At 42.4% G+C, this 19472-nt stretch overlaps 1 long non-coding RNA gene across 1 annotated transcript; it reads left to right on the top strand.

The window, feature by feature from the left end:
• Positions 1–9408: 9408 nt before the first annotated feature.
• On the top strand, positions 9409–18996 carry LOC142100188 (uncharacterized). The gene is made up of 4 exons (XR_012678758.1): positions 9409–9483; positions 16164–16211; positions 17311–17395; positions 18503–18996. It is a non-coding gene; the product is annotated as an uncharacterized LOC142100188 (long non-coding RNA).
• The last annotated feature ends 476 nt before the right edge of the window (positions 18997–19472 follow it).

Here is a 19472-nt window from a genome sequence, read left to right as displayed (position 1 = left end):
CAGCATTTGAAGGCTGCCTATACAGGTATATAGAAATATTAACTTCAAGGAAAATATCTTCATATTTCATATTTTGGGAAATCTGTGTGCCACGCCATACTGAGGAGCAGAAATCACACCAGGGTTGTGAATGACAGGTACTGGCGGTATCCGGGAACAGCTATAATCGCATATCTTTGGGAAAGGTATGTCACATTGTCATAATTCCATCATGTTTGGTATTTAAATGTGCGTGAGATTATGATCGGTTTATTGAAGGGGGAGTTATGTCTCTGGGATATATCTGTAAGGTCAAAAGTTTTGGAATATTTGTGAGCAAACTATAGTGACTCCCAGGGGACATCCCTGCCCCCCTATTAGCATTAACACTGCCCCTGTGAAGACCGTCCCATCTAATTTTGCTTAAAAAACCTGTGTTGGGAAGGGGCAAATTGTCAGTCTTTTGGGAAAATCAGTCCACAGTGATAGCCTGTTCATCTTCCAAGCCAATTTCCCATGGCACAGATTATACAAGTCATGTAACTTGTACTCTGAATTCAATCCCTTTATTTTAAACTGTCATGCTTGTGTATGTTATGTCAATTGTTTATCAATTGTTTTTAATATTTGAATGTCCTGTACCTTTCTATATTAAATCTATAAATTTAATAAGTGGCGTCCTTGATACTCTAACAAATCCATTAGCCTGTTAAGAAGAATATAGCTTGATCAAGTTAACCCTTTGAATGCCGGTGTGTGGTTTGTTAACACATTTGACTAACAAGCCTAGTGTGTGCTTGCATTTACATTTGTGTAACAGTCTGGAAGTGTGACGAGTTAACTCTTTGATTGCTGGAGTGGGCTTTGCTATCCTGTGGGTAGCCAGAAGCCTTGTGTACAAGTGTGGGACAGTATATTGGGGTCCTATTATCCGTACTCAATTGGTGGTGGTAAACCAGAAGTGTGTGGGGGTATGAGAGCGTTGTGTTCGGGGGGCGATTCAGCAGGTCTATAACCTGTGTGATAGGTAGAGAGAGACTGAGTGCTGGAATTGTGTGACCTCATATAGCAAACACCCCCAAAGTCACGACAGCTGGGAGCGTATTCGTGACATTTTATATACATATATATATATATATATATATATATATATGTATATATATATAATATTATATATATTATATTATACATCCTCTAAAGACCCCATATTATATAGCCACAGTAAGTATATGAAGGGGGAAATGAAGACTAGCCGTTCTGCTGCTGGAGTAGGCCAATTAATAAGGCCAAGGAGTAGCTATATGTTCAGTACTATGTCCATGACTAATAATTTGTACAGTAATATGCACAGCACCAGTAATAATGCCCAGTAATATGGTTATCAGTAGTAATATGTACATCATATGTCGGCAATATGCACAGCATTAGTAATGACGCCCAGTTATAAGTCTATCGGGGAGATTCAATTCCCTGTGGTGTTCTTTATAACCATGTGGGCCAGGCACAATTACCGCTACTACGGTAATTGCTGTGCATTATTATTAGAGATGCTCACTGACCCCCGTGAAGTGGTTTTGGTTTTGGATCTGGATTAGCTTCGTGTTTTGGTTTTGGTAAAACCGCCCCCGTGTTTTGGTTTTGGTTTTGGATATATATTTTTTTTTTAGGAAATTGCTAAAATATGCTAAAATCACATAATTTTGCCCTTTTTTTTGTTCCTACATTATTATTAACCTCAATAACACTAATTTCAAGTCATTTGCAGTCAATTTTGACCACCTCACAGATCACAATATTATTTGCATACACTTTCGGACAAATACTGCAGCGACCTGGCTGGATGGTAAGCGACAGAGCAATGACACAAACACACAGCAGTTCCTAGCGCATCTAGGACACATTGGCACACAGCAGTGGCAGAAAAGAAAAGTGGTGCAAGATGGAATTGTCCTTGGGTCCGCCTCCCTTCCACCCACTGTTATGTTGGATTTTAAAAAGGAATCCATATATCGCGACTCTCGCGAGATCCGACGACGTAAAAATTATGTTTTGCTTCGTTTTCGATTCCGAGGGTGCGGGAAAGTACCGAGCCGGCTCAGTTCGGTACTTGGATCCCCTACGTTCAGGTGTGTTTGATTCTCGAGGATCGTAACTTGAGCATCTCTAATTATTACTGTTACTACGGTCATTGCTGTGCATTATTACCGTTACTACGGTAATTTTATCGCTGATGAAAATCCATGTTAAAATGACTGTAGTAACGGTAATAATGCATGCTCTGTGATGTTCTAAAGAACAGAAGAGAACAGCGCTGGGAATTGAATCTACCCTTATAAGTAGTAATATTACAGTATACTGGTAATTAAAATGCAGCACTGATCTATTTCCACGTAGAGGGAACATACATTTTTCAATAAAAAGTAAATGAAAATTGATCTATCTTTTAAACAAAAGTGCTATCCAAATAATGATATAATATATTATATTATATCAATATTTACAAAATGAATCAATTTTCAGTATCATGTCCCTTTAAAAGGACATTTTATATTTAAATTATTTTGAAAGCAAACTAACAATAAGACAATAATTCTCTGCTGTCCCTGGACTCGACTCCCCCCCCCAGAAATATTGCAACACTGATATATACAAACGATACATCTCTGTTTACTAGAAGATTGCATATTTTATTTCTGAAAAGCCCCTCCCAACAATTAATCTAATACGCATGCATGTCCTTACAAATATACATATATTATTTTCTAAATAAATGTTTTCATGTTTTGTCCATTTAAGAAATATTGCCTGTTTTTATGTGACGGAGAAACAAAACTTTTGTTCTGTGTTTTGTCCAAGATTTGTGTCTTCTACTCTGGCCCGGCCTGGCGTGGAACGCTGCATATCTATATACAGCTGCAAATCTTATTCTGCCGCTGCCAAATACTGTTACAGCCGTCAATAGTGGTGTGTTCTTCGGATTATATAGAGCATCAGTTCCAGCTCTGTACTGACCTCTCGCTCTGTTACAGCTGCCGTGTAACCAGCTTTCATACCACTGGATCCTCGGCTTATAGGAACAGCTGGATACAAACCCCAGAACGTACTTGTCTAGTGGCTATTAAGGCCACCAGTTCTGCATTTCAATGTGTGCTAAACTCACATGTGCCCGGCAGTACAGAAACTCTGCTGGGCTCAAATCCAGGCAGCTCATTTTCATTTAGCTGCATAAAGCACAATGCTCTGTGTCTAACTCATTAATCATTTACCTGCTAAGAAATGAAAGGCCATCAATGTTTTATTATAAAAGCTCATCACGTTTTGCACACAAATTATATTCGTACAAAACCGTGTTAATCCATTGAATGCGTAATGGAGGGATTCTTCAGAACAATGCACCGCTGACGCGTCAGTTGTCATATAAAGGACTGTGTATTAAAGGACAAATAAAAATGCATGTAATAGAGCTGTTAATAATTATATAAACAAATACATGTTTTACAGTTTCAGGAGCCTATTAGACTCAAAGACATCTGAGAGATGTTTTTTTATTCTAAAAAGAATACACAACTAGATAATGGATTTTTATTAATATCTATCTACCCAGTACCCAGTCCTTCCCACTGCTCGGAAATGATGTAATTTGCTGTGCCCCGCCCAACAAGGCTTAAAATATAGAGTTATTATGCTATTCTCATTGCCCCTTCTCATATTAAAATTACAGCTTACCAGGCCATACCACCCGATTTGCACTACTCATAGTTGCCAACATTGGCAACTTGTGTCCCGGGAGGTTTGAGAGGCAGGTGGGTGTGAGGGGGTGGGGCTCAAAGAATTGCGTTGTTAGCCCCGCCCCCAAAGCTGGCATCACTTTTTTGGGCAATAAAATAGGGGGCGGGGCCCAGATGACACATACACGGCACCACTAAGCATCGCCCCCTAAGCCCTGCCGGCCGATAAGCCCCGCCGGCTCTCCATTTAATTTGCAGAGCCAGCCGGGAATCGGTTGAATTGCCTGCTCTCCTGGGAGTCCTGGAGACCGACCGGCCATTCCGGGAGAGTTGGCAAGTATGACACTACTTCTCTCCCTCTCTATCTTGATTAGGGTGCTGCCTACAAGTGCGGTCTATAAACTAAAAAAATGCGGTGACAATTATTATGCATCTCTGCAAATCGCAGTGATGTATAGTGAAGCTCTGCGGTAATTATTCATGCTGGAGTTACTTTGGGTGCCCCGGCGAAGTCCCCCCCTCTTTTTACTATTAATCGTCAACCAAGCGCTGCCAGTGAATGGAAAAAGCGCTGTGCACATGCGCATAGCACTTACACAGGTGGGGTCTACAGCGAAGCCGGAGAAGTGTCAGCAATTTCCCATAGAAAATGACAGGTAACTCCATCCTGAGATGGCGTTACCTTGCTGCCAGAAGCAGAGATTTTCAAAGCTTTATGCATTGCAGAACCTCACAGTCCACATATTGATCTATGGGGACTGCGTTAAGAAACTTTAAATGGGTTATGGCAGGAGAAATTTTAGTTTTCTCCTCCCATAAACCCTTCATAAATTGTGCCATTATTATTATTATTATTATCGTTTATTTATAAGGCGCCACAAGGTTTCCGCAGCGCCGTACACAATACAAACAATGGACAGTACAGGGAATAACAGTACAATACAATAAACGAGTAGTACCAAAACTTCAGAGGCTCCAGGCAAGGCAAGTGAGTGGAGGTTGGAGCAGAAGAGAAGGTAGCGAGACAGGAGGTAGGAGGTCTCTGCTCATACGAGCTTACATCCTATAGGGAGGGTAGACAGACGACAGGCACAGAGGATGTCGGAGGAGTGGAGCAAGCGCTCCCCTCTACTGAGGAGAGTGAGCATGGAGAGAGGGTTAGGTGGAAGGCTGGTAGGCAATGCGGAAGAGATGAGTTTTGAGTGCCCGTTTGAAGGAGCACAGGTTAGGTGACAAACGGATGGACCGTGGGAGGTCATTCCAGTGCATGGGGGCAGCACGGGAGAAGTCTTGAATTCTGGAGTGGGATGAGGTGATCAGAGTGGAGGAGAGGCGACGGTCATTGGCTGAACGCAGGGGCCGGGCGGGAGTGTGGATGGAGAGGAGATTGGAGATGTAAGGGGCAGTGGAGTGGGAGAGAGCCTTGTATGTGAGGGTAAGAAGTTTAAAAAGGATTCTGTAAGGGAAGGGGAGCCAGTGTAGGGCAAGGCAGAGAGGGGAGGCAGAAGAGGAGCGGCGAGAAAGGAAGATAAGCCATGGTTATTTTACATAGAAAACTGCTGTTTCCTCCAGTTTAATGACTGAATACACTTTAATACATAGACTCCCAAGTAATAAAATGCTGTGTCCGTGTGTTACAAGTAGCTAAAAGGGTGCTTGGTGATCCAATAATGTTATCGGTAGAGATGCTCTCTGACCCCCATGAACTGGTTTTGGTTTTGGATCTTCGTATTTTGGTTTTGGTTTCGGCAAAACCGCCCTCGTGTGTTTTGGTTTTGGATTTTTTAGAAAAAATTCTAAAATAGGCTAAAATCACATATTTTTGCTCTTTTTTTTGTTCCTACATTATTATTAACCTCAATAACACTAATTTCAAGTAATTTGCAGTCAATTTTGACCACCTCACAGGTCACAATATTATTTTCATACACTTTTAAACAAAGACTGCAGTGACCTGGCTGGATGGTAAGTGACAGAGCAATGACACAAACACACGGCAGTTCCTAGCACATCTAGGACACATTGGCACACAGCAGTGGCAGAAAAGCGGTGCAAGATGGAATTGTCCTTGCAAATTTTTCTTCGCACCTCTGCAGAGGCATGTAAGAAAATCCCCAATGTTAGGGTACAGCAGTACTATGGGTAAACAAGAGGGTTATGTATCATGGATCTATCACGATTGATTATTTTTTCAGGTTATTTGTGTCTGTTACTAGGATTGTGATTTGTTTTGTATTATACAGTACTATAGTCAGAATTTATTTTTGTTTTTTAAATTACAGGTCAGCAATCTATTTAAATGCTCAGATCACGTACACTTTACTTTTCTTGATAATGCCCATTTAGTCCACTTCTACGCCAGTCTACGTCAATCTGTCCATGAATATGAATTATGACATCTGTTTTAGTGTTGTACATGTGAATTGAAGTTTACATAGTAATTGTAGCCACTGATTTTATTTTCCCCGTCAGTACAAGCTGGCCTGTTATCTTAACTTGATGTTTTCCACTTATAAATAATTTATGAGACATGTAGGTTATTGCCCTTGAGTCCTAAACCTATAGCTACTGTTACATAAATTGAGACCCAATTAACGGAATCCAGCTGTGCTGCAATTTGTTAAACCGTCTGTTTTATCTGATACCAGGATGCCAGGATCTTGTAGCTCGGAGAGTCAAGGTTAAATGTCGTGGGAGCTGTCCCTACTGTCTAGAAGCTGTGATATCCAATACGGGAACAGCGCCCTACGACCTCCCTTATCCTTTGTTACCTGTCTGTGGATTTACAGTAATGGTCAATGGTCCAACTTCCTCCAATTCCAAAGTAGTTCAGTCTCTGTTGACACAATCTCTTCACCTTTGTTACAGACCAGGGAACAATATTTGTGATACCAAAGACAGTTTCAGTAATGTTATAATTTTGTCTTAAACATTTATCACTTTATATTAATATCAACAAATAGACCATAGTTTATTGTATATATTATATTGCATTGTGTTATTGCCATATTTTTATTCATTAGGCTTCAATATATTGGAACGTGCTATGTACAGAATGTGGTGACCTGGGATTACATTGTTTGGGATACGTTACAGCCCTCTAAGAGCCAGTCTTTCTTTTTGACTCACCTCCTATCCTAGAGCCTCACTTACATTTAAGAGGAAATCCAGTTAAAGAGTGCAAATTTCCAGCCGGACAAAGCATTTTGTTAAGCAACGGGGTGCAGCAAATACTGGGAAACTTTATTTTTACACTGAGATTTAGAGTTGAGTTCCCTCACAACTTTTTAATCTGTCTTCAGTTTTAAAATTTTCCGCCACTCCATAGACAAGCCAAGAGGGTTTTTGCTAGTGCCTGGAAACCCCCCACCAAGCCTGGGGCACTGTATAATTGAGGTGGCTGGACCCTGCCCCCACTTCACACGGCTCTGCTTGAAAAGGGAGAGCTGCGTGCATCTAACAGTAGTGCACGCAGCATTGCCAATGTATATTATGGGGATAGGAAGAGTTGGAGATCAGCCAAGCACTGTCTAAAATTATAGCCACGCCCCCATGCATGCTGGTCACGCCCACTGGCGGCATGGTGTGGAAACCCCCCTCTACAAATCCTGCGTTTTTCCTGCCCTCTGCCACTCAATGTGGTATTACACGGTGAACCATCTAACTGCATTTACTCTTAACTCTAATACTTCCGCCGACCATAGGTAGGTAATAGGTGGTTCTACAGCTGATGTGGAACTAGAAGTCTCAGCATAATTGTCATTCACAAACCTGAAAAAGCACAGCGCATCATTTTTTAAATTGGCCCATATTGACCACCGTATGCATATATAGGTACACGCCCACTTCCTGGCGTTAGGGAGTCCCTGTACACAGCATAATGTGATGCGCTGTGGGCTGATATGGGCATATCCGTGGCGGGAAAAGGAAAATATCATTTTAAATTTCTGCCTACTATCACTTTTTTTTTAACTCGGTACATTTTTATTAAACATTTTTCCATTACTATACAGAGTCGTGTTAGGAAATAACAAACAAACATAAGATTATATAGCAGTAAAAAAAGAAAAGAAAAGGGAGGAAGAGGCAACAAACGAGAGGGAAGACGTTTCGGGGGATAATAATGTAGGAGAGCCAATTCTGGCGAGAAGCCTCATTTTTGTGACATGGAAGATTTGTTCGAAAACCTCTAGGTGTATGTTTTGCATCTCTGGACAACTCCAAAATATATGTATCATGCGTCCAAACTCACCCCAGTTTCTCCAGTAAAATTGAGTTTCATTAGGCTTAGTGAAGCCTATCAGGAGTGTGATACAATCTATGAATAATTATAAAAAGCATCTCAGAATGGTTTATGCATTTGGGTCCTGATTCATTAAGGATCTTAACTTAAGAAACTTCTTATTTAAGTATCCTGGACAAAACCATATTACAAGACAAGGGGTGCAAATTAGTATTCTGTTTTGCACATAAGTTAAATACTGACTGTTTTTTCATGTAGCACTCAAATACTTAATAGCTTATTTATACACTGAAATTTAAAGTTTATATTTGTGTGCTACATGAAAAAACAGTGAGTATTTAACTTATGTGCAAAACAGAATACTAATTTGCACCCCTTGCATTGTAACATGGTTTTGTCTAGGAGGCTGAAATAAGAAGTTTCTTAAGTTAAGATCCATAATGATTCAGGCCCTTGGACATCTTGAATACATCCTGGAAAATGTTGTTCCAAACCTACTATCACTTTTTTGATCAGTCCTGGAAATAATTACAGCTTTTCCACTCTTCAACTAAAATGCTGATTGGGGATATTGGAAATATCTTTAATTCATGTCTCATAGTTTGACATGTTAATGGTTTCATTCCACTGGCATTCCAATAAAGGTTTTTCCTATATAAAGTGCAAATATTAAACATCAAGAATATTAGTTTGATCTCCAGTCTCTGTTTCCTCTGAGGACACGTAAAAAAAAGGTCATGCAAAAAAGACCACCCACCAGGTTAGAAATGCCACCCCCCCCCCCTCACCCCAACTGCACAATCTCCATATGTAAATCTCCTATAAAGTTTTCATCCAGCAACAGGAAGTCTCCTCCTTCTGCGGTCTGGTGCAGTGTGAGGCGCATTTTCAGCAAGGAATAAATCTGCAGAGCTCCACCCATCGGAAATTGCAAAATGTGATGTACTGATTAATTGTGCAAATGGATGCACAGATAAAAAACTGCATTATGACACATTATTGCAGGATCGCAATATCCAGCTTTTGTCAATGTTCCCATTTTAGTGTAGCGTATGATTCTTCAAATTGTACAGAAACTCCAGCCCTTCCAACCCTGCTCTGTTAGTCAATCAAACTGTTAATGTTTTATATTAAAATGACACAACATGCCGGTGACAATATCTCTCGTCATCTCAGCCACAGTCCCCGTCCCTGTCACCATGTGAATATTTATATCTGCGGCATGGAATACAGTGACATCAAAACTTTAACCTCTTCACTTACAAGTCTTGGCAATGAAAACTTGCACATTCCTGGGCTCTCTGACGTTATGTAAAATACCAGTACTGGTATTGCTTAGCACACAAGCTGTCAGCAAGTTAACAATATGACCTACTCTTATTGTTTTGTGAACCAGAGGGTTAGACGGTGAATTACACAGTTAGACCGCTCTGTTTTTAAACAAGCCAGCTTTGAATACGTCACACAGGCTGCTCACAGTCAGCTCTCCACAAGCCGAGGGCCCAGGTTTTCGATACAGACGTAGATTGCATAGTGAGTAAAAACACTGACGAAGATGACTAATAAACATTTATAAGATAGGTACCGGCATCCATCACAGCTAGAAGGCATGATTTGTGAAACAAGGAGGATGTTTTAAAATCTGTTGCAAACATCATAACATTATTCTTTGATATTTGGGAAATTTGGGCAAAATATTTATATGTACAGTGATACATTATTGCTGAGTGTATGGATTGGTGACTCCTCAGTGTTGAGAAATGTACTCCTATAACGTCACAGTGTTCTGTGTGAAATGTTCTTACTTGGGATGTTTCCTCATATTAGATGAGGTTACTGAAAAGCTTTTGTATATTGTACATTTATACTGCGCAACTGTAGTGCAGAAAAGAACCTCCCTGGTCTAGTAGCTGTCACCTGCATGTGGAACAGCTGTTTAAAAAGAACTTTACTAACTTAGGTTTAGCCTTGTTACTTTCTTGTTAACTTTCTCATTATATCTTCACTGAGAAAACATACAGTGCAGCAGCTGTCCCATAGTCAAAGCAATTTGTCACCATGTCAGAACAAAAACAACCATACAAGCATTGAAGTCATGTGCCCCATACATTCTACCTGCAGTATCCATACATTCTACCTGCAGTACCCATACACTCTACCTGTAGTACCCATACACTCTACCTGCAGTCCCCATACACTCTACCAGCAGTACCCATACATTCTACCTGCAGTACTCATACACTCTACCTGCAGTCCCCATACACTCTACCTGCAGTACCCATACACTCTACCTGCAATCCCCATACACTCTACCTGCAGTCCCCATACACTCTGCCTGTAGTACCCATACACTCTACCTGCAGTACCCATACACTCTACCTGCAGTCCCCATACACTCTGCCTGTAGTACCCATACACTCTACCTGCAGTACCCATACACTCTACCTGCAGTCCCCATACACTCTACCAGCAGTACCCATACATTCTACCTGCAGTACTCATACACTCTACCTGCAGTCCCCATACACTCTACCTGCAGTACCCATACACTCTACCTGCAGTCCCCATACACTCTACCTGCAGTCCCCATACACTCTGCCTGTAGTACCCATACACTCTACCTGCAGTACCCATACACTCTACCTGCAGTCCCCATACACTCTGCCTGTAGTACCCATACACTCTACCTGCAGTATCCATACACTCTACCAGCAGTACCCATACACTCTACCTGCAGTCCCCATACACTCTACCTGCAGTACTCATACACTCTACCTGCAGTACCCATACACTCTACCAACAGTACCCATACACTCTACCAGCAGTACCCATACACTCTACCTGCAGTACCCATACACTCTACCAGCAGTATCCATACACTCTACCTGCAGTACCCATACACTCTACCTGCAGTACCCATACACTCTACCAACAGTACCCATACACTCTACCTGCAGTATCCATACACTCTACCAGCAGTACCCATACACTGTACCAGCAGTACCCATACACTCTACCAGCAGTATCCATACACTCTACCTGCAGTGCCCATACACTCTACCTGCAGTGCCCATACACTCTACCTGCAGTACCCATACACTCTACCTGCAGTACCCATACACTCTATCAGCAGTACCCATACACTCTACCTGCAGTACCCATACACTTTACCTGCAGTACTCATACACTCTACCAGCAGTACCCATACACTCTACCTGCAGTATCCATACACTCTACCAGCAGTACCCATACACTGTACCAACAGTACCCATACACTCTACCAGCAGTATCCATACACTCTACCTGCAGTGCCCATACACTCTACCTGCAGTACCCATACACTCTACCAGCAGTACCCATACACTCTACCTGCAGTATCCATACACTGTACCAGCAGTACCCATACACTGTACCAGCAGTACCCATACACTCTACCAGCAGTATCCATACACTCTACCTGCAGTGCCCATACACTCTACCTGCAGTGCCCATACACTCTACCTGCAGTACCCATAAACTCTACCTGCAGTACCCATACACTCTATCAGCAGTACCCATACACTCTACCTGCAGTACCCATACACTGTACCAGCAGTACCCATACACTGTACCAGCAGTACCCATACACTCTACCTGAAGTACCCATACACTCTGCCTGCAGTACCCGTACACTCTACCAGCAGTACCCGTACACTCTACCTGCAGTACCCATACACTCTACCTGCAGTATCCATACACTCTACCAGCAGTACCCATACACTCTACCTGCAGTACCCATACACTCTACCTGCAGTATCCATACACTCTACCAGCAGTACCCATACACTCTACCTGCAGTACCCATACACTCTACCTGCAGTATCCATACACTCTACCAGCAGTACCCATACACTCTATCAGCAGTACCCATACACTCTACCTGCAGTACCCATACACTCTACCTGCAGTACCCATACACTCTACCTGCAGTACCCATACACTCTACCTGCAGTACCCATACACTCTATCTGCAGTACCCATACACTCTACCTGCAGTACCCATACACTCTACCTGCAGTACCCATACACTCTACCTGCAGTACCCATACACTCTACCTGCAGTACCCATACACTCTACCTGCAGTACCCATACACTCTACCTGCAGTACCCATACACTCTACCAGCAGTACCCATACACTCTACCTGCAGTACCCATACACTCTACCTGCAGTACCCATACACTCTACCAGCAGTACCCATACACTCTACCTGCAGTACCCATACACTCTACCTGCAGTACCCATACACTCTACCTGCAGTACCCATACACTCTACCAGCAGTACCCATACACTCTACCAGCAGTACCCATACACTCTACCTGCAGTACCCATACACTCTACCTGCAGTACCCATACACTCTACCAGCAGTACCCATACACTCTACCAGCAGTACCCATACACTCTACCAGCAGTACCCATACACTGTACCAGCAGTACCCATACACTCTACCTGCAGTACCCATACACTCTACCTGCAGTACCCATACACTCTACCAGCAGTACCCATACACTCTACCAGCAGTACCCATACACTCTACCTGCAGTACCCATACACTCTACCAGCAGTACCCATACACTCTACCAGCAGTACCCATACACTCTACCTGCAGTACCCATACACTCTACCAGCAGTACCCATACACTCTACCTGCAGTATCCATACACTCTACCTGCAGTACCCATACACTGTACCAGCAGTACCCATACACTCTACCTGCAGTACCCATACACTCTACCTGCAGTACCCATACACTCTACCAGCAGTACCCAAACACTCTACCAGCAGTACCCATACACTCTACCAGCAGTACCCATACACTCTACCTGCAGTACCTATACACTCTACCAGCAGTACCCATACACTGTACCAGCAGTACCCATACACTCTACCAGCAGTACCCATACATTCTACTAACTGTATCCAATAAATTGAGTAAGTTTTCTTACTCAGGTTTTGTGGACAAAAACCATGTTGCAATACAAGGGGTGCAAATGAGTTTATTATTTTGCACATAAGGAAAATTCTGGCTGTTTTTTCATGTAACACACAAATACTTGATAGATTAATTTTTACACTGAAATTTAAAGTTGATCTAGGACATGCCCTACCCCAACTATAAATATGTCCCCACATTTTAAGTTTACCTCCCCCTCCAATGCAATATGAATTTGCCTTTTTTGCTTTCTTTTGCTTAACTTTCTATAATGAATTAGGCCCCTTATTCCTCATATGTTAACGTGCACTGTCACTATAATACTGTAGACTTTATTGTAATAGGTGGAAACATGTTAAACTGAAGTGTACGTTAGATTTGATGCCTTTGGAAACATTGTCATTCAAGTATTCATTGTTGTTCTTTCAGGGTTTTTTTTTCTTAATTCATGATTATCTTTCAGAAGGGCCACCAGAGACAGCGAAAACTAATAATTCCTATATTGTTTTAACAACAGAGGTGATTTTAAGGTGCATTTTTATTTCCCTACATAATTCAATTTATTGCAACTGTACAATGATTGATCCCCCATATGGCTCACTAGTGTCAAGTTAAAATTAAATGTATTTTGTAGTTTTCAGTAGAAAAGTAACCTTAATATAGAAATTCTCAAAAACAAAGGGTAGAGGTTGTTACATTAAAACATACTTGTGAACTCTCCCGTAATGTACGGGAGACTCCCGAAATTTGGGTAGGTCTCCCGGACTCCTGGGAGAGCAGGCAAGTATCCTGCATACGGCAACTTGCTCCTCAAAATGAACAGATTTGCGGTGAATCGCGTCTTTTTGGCCCTGCCCCCGAAACAAAAATGCCCCATTGGAGCTTATAGTCTAAGTTCCCTAACATACACAGAGAGAGAAAGAGAGACTAGGGTCAATTTTAATAGCAGCCAATTAACCTACTGGTATGTTGTTTGGAGTGTGGGAGGAAACCGGAGCACCCAGAGGAAACCAACGCAAACACAGGGAGAACATACAAACTCCACACAGATAAGGCCATAGTCGGGAATTTTACTCATGACCCCAGCGCTGTGAGGCAGAAGTGCTAACCACTTAGCCACCGTGCTGCCCAGCTCAGAGTAATAGGGGCTAGGAGCTCAAAGTAATAAATATTCCAATATAAACCATTTAATCAGAGGGGAAGAAGCTGACGAGGAATATGGGAGACCAAGAGTCTCCGTAACATAGCTCTTCTGAGTTTTGGCTATAACCATTGAAATGGGCGGGGGGAGGGGAGACTTCCAGGATTGTGCAATAGCAAAAGGATGTGGACAGTTACATATCTCTTATGAGTTTGGAGAGAAGGGGGTGTAAGTGCAGCAGAGCGATTTTCGGCGATGGGGCTACAGCGACTGAACTCACTGCATTAATCATATTAAAAACTTCCATCCAATGGCCTTGCAACTTCAGGCAAGACCAAAAAATGTGTATCAAGCTCCCCACAGTACCTCCAGCAAAACATTGACACATTGGGCATAAATCTATGGAGTTTCTCAGGAGCATTTTGGAGTGATTAATGCATTTTGACATCTTATACACATTTAGAAATATATTTTCCCAAACATCTTTAGCAATAAACATTTGTAGGTCCACCTCCCATAGGGATTAAACCGGCAATTTGCTAACCTCACTAGATGAAAGGAGTAGGTACCAGGAGGAGATCCCACCAGCTCGGTTGGATGGTGATAGCCTCATAGTTATGTAAGGGGGTGGAGGGGCAGGAGCAGCATGGAGTCTTACTTGGGACTGAAACCAGTGTCTGACCTGTAAGTACTTATAAAGGTCTCTTGTGGGATTCTTAAAGTGGTCACACAGGTATGCAAAGCAACAGAGAGATGAGTCCTCCAAGATAAGGCGCAGGTTAACAATACCCAATTCTTGCCATGATACCAAACTCAAGTTGGGAATTAATTTAGATAAGTCTGGCAGTGTTTTTAAGGTGGAGTCGACAGGACTGGGAGAGAGTCTGGATGTGAGAAATAAAGCAGAGAATGGAGTCAAGTGTGACACCAAGGCAGCAGGCTTTGGAGACTGGGGAAATTGTGGTGTTATTGACAGTGAGGGAGATTTGAGGGCAGGTGGTGACTTTGGCAGGAGGTAAGATAATAAGCTCTGTTTTGGACATGATGAGCTTTAGGTAGCGTTGAGACAACCATGGGGAGATGGCAGAAAGACAGTTGATTACAACCCTATTATTGATCTCAGTTATGGCTCAGTGCAACACAATTTCTCCTTTTCTTGAGAATCCAATTGTCACAGTGAATAGTCCAGTGGTAGCTCCCCTTCCAAAACTTATAAAAAGGCGATAGAATTCTGTGATGAAAGTACACAAATCTGGGCGATCCAATTAATTGTAACAAATACAGTACATTTGTGATAATATATTATGTCTGAGGCAGTGGTACGTCTGTGCTACTGAAGCGATGAAGGAGAAACAGTCAGCAGTTTGTTACATATGAAGCTGCTGCCCCGCTATGATGTCACAGCCAAGCGCCACATTCCCAGTCTAAGGAGCCGCGGATGCTGTCCCCACCTCCCCTCGGCCACGGTAAGACGCAGCAGGGGTGGGCACAATGCTCGAGGGTGCCGCTTCCAAGTGGTGCTGGTATCAGGCAGGGGCGGATTTGCCATAGAACCTACTGGGACTTTTATATATATATATGTATAACCAAAACAATATCTGATCATGTCATACAACTCTAGCCCACATATCTGATTGTGTTTGTATAATGTAATTAGTGAGTATTTACAGAGGTTCATGTCTTACATTGTAGAACTGGCGACAGGATTCTGTCATTTCAGGATGGAGTTACCAAAACAAAAAGAAAAACATAAAAATTGAAGTACTGTTTGCATTAAAATTATGCTTTGTTTAATTATTAAAATAGAGTAAAAAAAATTATTAATGTAAGCTAAAAATATCTTATATATAAGATTATAAACAATGTTGATTATGTGAGTGTGTTTTTGTTTTGTTTATTTTGTAATACTTTTCTTTTGTAAATAATGTAACCGAGAGGCCAAATCTGGGTTTCAGTTCCATTGCACATGGGTGTGTTTTATGTATGTTGTTTTCATGTTTCTGTGTGGTGGTTGTTATGAATAATTAGGATTTTAACGCAATGCTGGACAATACATCTGCTTAATAATGTTTACATTCAATGTATTTTTATTTGCAGGATATATTACCCCAGAAATATATTATGACCTCCTGGTGCTAGAAATTGGTAAGTCTCTATTTGCCAAAGCAAAGATTCCCAATCTGTCTTACTCTGTCTGTCAGGCCCAGATTCCGTGCTTCCGTTAGGCGAACTAAAGTAGTCACCAAGGACGCCATAGTTACAGGGCGTCTTAAACAGTGACTGAGCGACATAATGTCACCAATTCAGTGGCTTTATTTTCCTTGCAGCTTCTCCACACTACATAGTGGCCGCTGACATGGAGGAGATTCAGCTGGAAGCTTCTTACCTGTGCTGCTCCTACATGTCAGTGATTGGCTGGCAGTGTAGCGCTGAGCTGTGATGTCACGCTCCCAGTCTAAGAACCAGAAATACCAGGCCTCCCCCTGCCTGTAAAGCAGGAAGCGGTAGGGGTGGGGGTTAGGGGTGCAGCACCCATACACCTTCCGTCGGCCCTGGCTAGACTTACCCCCGACCTGGGCTGGATCTTCTAATACTACAGAGATGACATCTGAATTTGCAGTGGCAGAACTACAGGGTGTGTGGCGGCTACGGGGCCAAGAGGTAAGAGGGGCCCAGCGATACCAGTCCATCTACTCCTGGGACCCCCGCTCTGTGTGGGGGTCGGTACAGTAATAACCAGTTAATGAAGAATAATGAAGGGGCCTTGGGATGATGGATCTATATTGTGGGTACATTAAAATTGTTAATATGATGCCAGTGAGGGAGTGTTATGTCCGGTCTCATGTTGCCGACACACAGATATTTCTGGAACTGGACAAGAGTCTTTCATCCCTCCCTTCCAGTGTCATTGAGGCATTTTAGTGCCGTCAAACATTATCACACACCAGAGGCCGACAGACGTCGTCTTCACTATCCACCATGCCCGATAATTATCATATTACTTGTAACAGGATGATTATCGGGACACTCAGATGTGGCCACCAACGCTGCATTATTCAGCAATTGCCCTATATCTGCTGCAATATCACTGCACATAATCACCTTTATCCTTACACACATCCCAATATTATACATATGAATTGTCTCCTTAATGCTACATTCTCGCATATGCATTTTCTCCATACACTTGTAACAGCGTATTACCTGCTTCTCTCATCCGGAATACTCTTTCTTTCCTGAACAGCTACCCAAGAGAGAGTTAAAACTCTACTATTTGCCATAGCCCAAGCACTGGTCCTATCGCTTTCGGTGAGGCTGCTTCTCAAGCGGTAAGTTACTAACATTATGTCACATTTTAAAAGCACTTGAATTTAAATATTGTCTTTGCCTAAAGCTGACTTTCCTACTCTTCCTGAATGTCGGGGAGACTCACATATTTCCCAGGAGAGGAGGCCACTCTCACGGATCGCTTATCATTGCCCCGCCTCCCGCTGTGTGATGTCAGGAATTGCGGCACTGCACAGTGGGGGAGGGCGTGGCCATGATGACGTTGTCTCTCCCCCTGCACTTGCCCCTTAAGCCGCCTAGGTCCAGCCCAATAACCGCTTCCTTTCCTTCGTGACATCTTAGACCTTCTATTGGCACGTTGTGTCTGGTAGTACAGACACTTGTGTGGTTTAAAGTGGCAAGGTGGAGTCATTTGTGAAGAGAGGGGATGTTTGCTGATGAGAGGTGCTGCATGGTTATGTACGGATCAGGGTGGTCCATGGATAACATCAACTAATGACCTCAAACCACAAGCACAGTATAAAGATTTTATTTAACAGGGAAAAATATTCTAATAAACTTCAAGGGGTGGAGAGTGAGCAAGTTTGGGGGTTTCACTTTTATAGAGTGTTTATGGAGACTTTTTAGTTGTAGAAAACAGGTAGATGATTATTCCACCTTCGGAGCTGCCGGTAATCAGACCTTCTGCCACTACTTTCACTAGAACGCCTGTTGTGCCACTTAGATGCATTACATAGCAGAGGTCATTAATATGCACATACTAATCCATGTCATTATTAAGGGGTTGGGATAATGCGATAGTAAGCTGTATGGTATAGTCATGTGTTTAGCTTTGGCGACACTTCTGTGATGGACCACAGCCACGCAATACGCGTCCAATCAGCATGGGGGGAATTTATACACCCGGCAGACAAATAGGCGCATTATACATAAAAATATACGCTCTGTGCTGCCAAATAGCTCTTAATTTATTAACAGCTTACAGAAGGCGCATAAACGTCTAACAACAATATAATTATACATTTATCTTCTGAGTTGCTGATGTTACTGCGCTGTTGGTTTATTACACTTTACAATCTACAATAGTTGCTGGTTGTTTTGTGTACACTATTGTCCACTGATAGCTTCTCATTATTTTTGCAATTTAGCAGGAAACCACGTTTGGCATGAGTGATAAGCGGAGGAAACCCATTCCATCACGGGTGGAAGAAACCACTGGGAAGACCTCTGACATATCCTTCCTCACTTCCCTAATGGAAAGATCTCTGAAACATGGCCAATTACCAGAATAAGAATGTTGACTTGGTGGCTGCAGTGGGATTTATCGGTGAGGGGACTTGCTTGTAAAAGATCTTCTACAGAGCAGCCTTAACTTGTTGGTTCCTTAGACAATCAATAAAGGGGTTGAGTAGAGGAATAAGAACTGAATACACCACCATCACCGACCTGTTTTCCTCCACTCATCCAGATGAGGATGGACGGAAATAAGTAAATAAAACGTTTCCAAAGAAAAGTTCTACAGATTATTATTATTATTATTATTATTATTATTATTATTATCATCATTTATTTGTTAGGCGCCACAAGGTATCCGCAGCGCCGCACACAGTACTAACAGTAGACTATACAGGGTGAAACCATACAGAACATGAACAAAAAGTACCAATACTTCAGAAACTCCGGCCAGTCATATGCAGTAAAGACGGAGCGGAAGAACAGGTATGGAGACAGGAGGGGAGGGGGCCCTGCTCATACGAGCTTACATCCTAAGGGAGGGTAAACAGACCAGGCACAAGAGGAGCCAGTTGAGGCAAGAGGAGAGAAGGGAGGACGAGCTAAAGGGAGGAGATGGGGGTTAAGTAGATGGTTGGTAGGCTTTGAGGAAGAGGTGAGTTTTGAGTGCACGTTTGAAGGAGCACAGAGTAGGAGAGAGACAAATGGAACGAGGGAGGTCGTTCCAGAGAAGGGGGGTTGTTTACAGATATAAGGTGACAGGAACAAGTGGAGAAAGCTTGGTACCTTCCTGAGGATGAGCGCATCATTAAGATGATTTTGAGGATCCGGCAGTAGAAGACCACTACAAAATCACTAAATAAATTAATATAGCTTGTCATTAGA

The sequence above is a fragment of the Mixophyes fleayi genome, chromosome 8 (genome assembly GCF_038048845.1).
Source record: "Mixophyes fleayi isolate aMixFle1 chromosome 8, aMixFle1.hap1, whole genome shotgun sequence".
Lineage (NCBI taxonomy): Eukaryota > Metazoa > Chordata > Amphibia > Anura > Limnodynastidae > Mixophyes > Mixophyes fleayi.
Note: the sequence above shows the minus strand (reverse complement) of the source record. Positions and strands in the feature narration are given on the sequence as shown.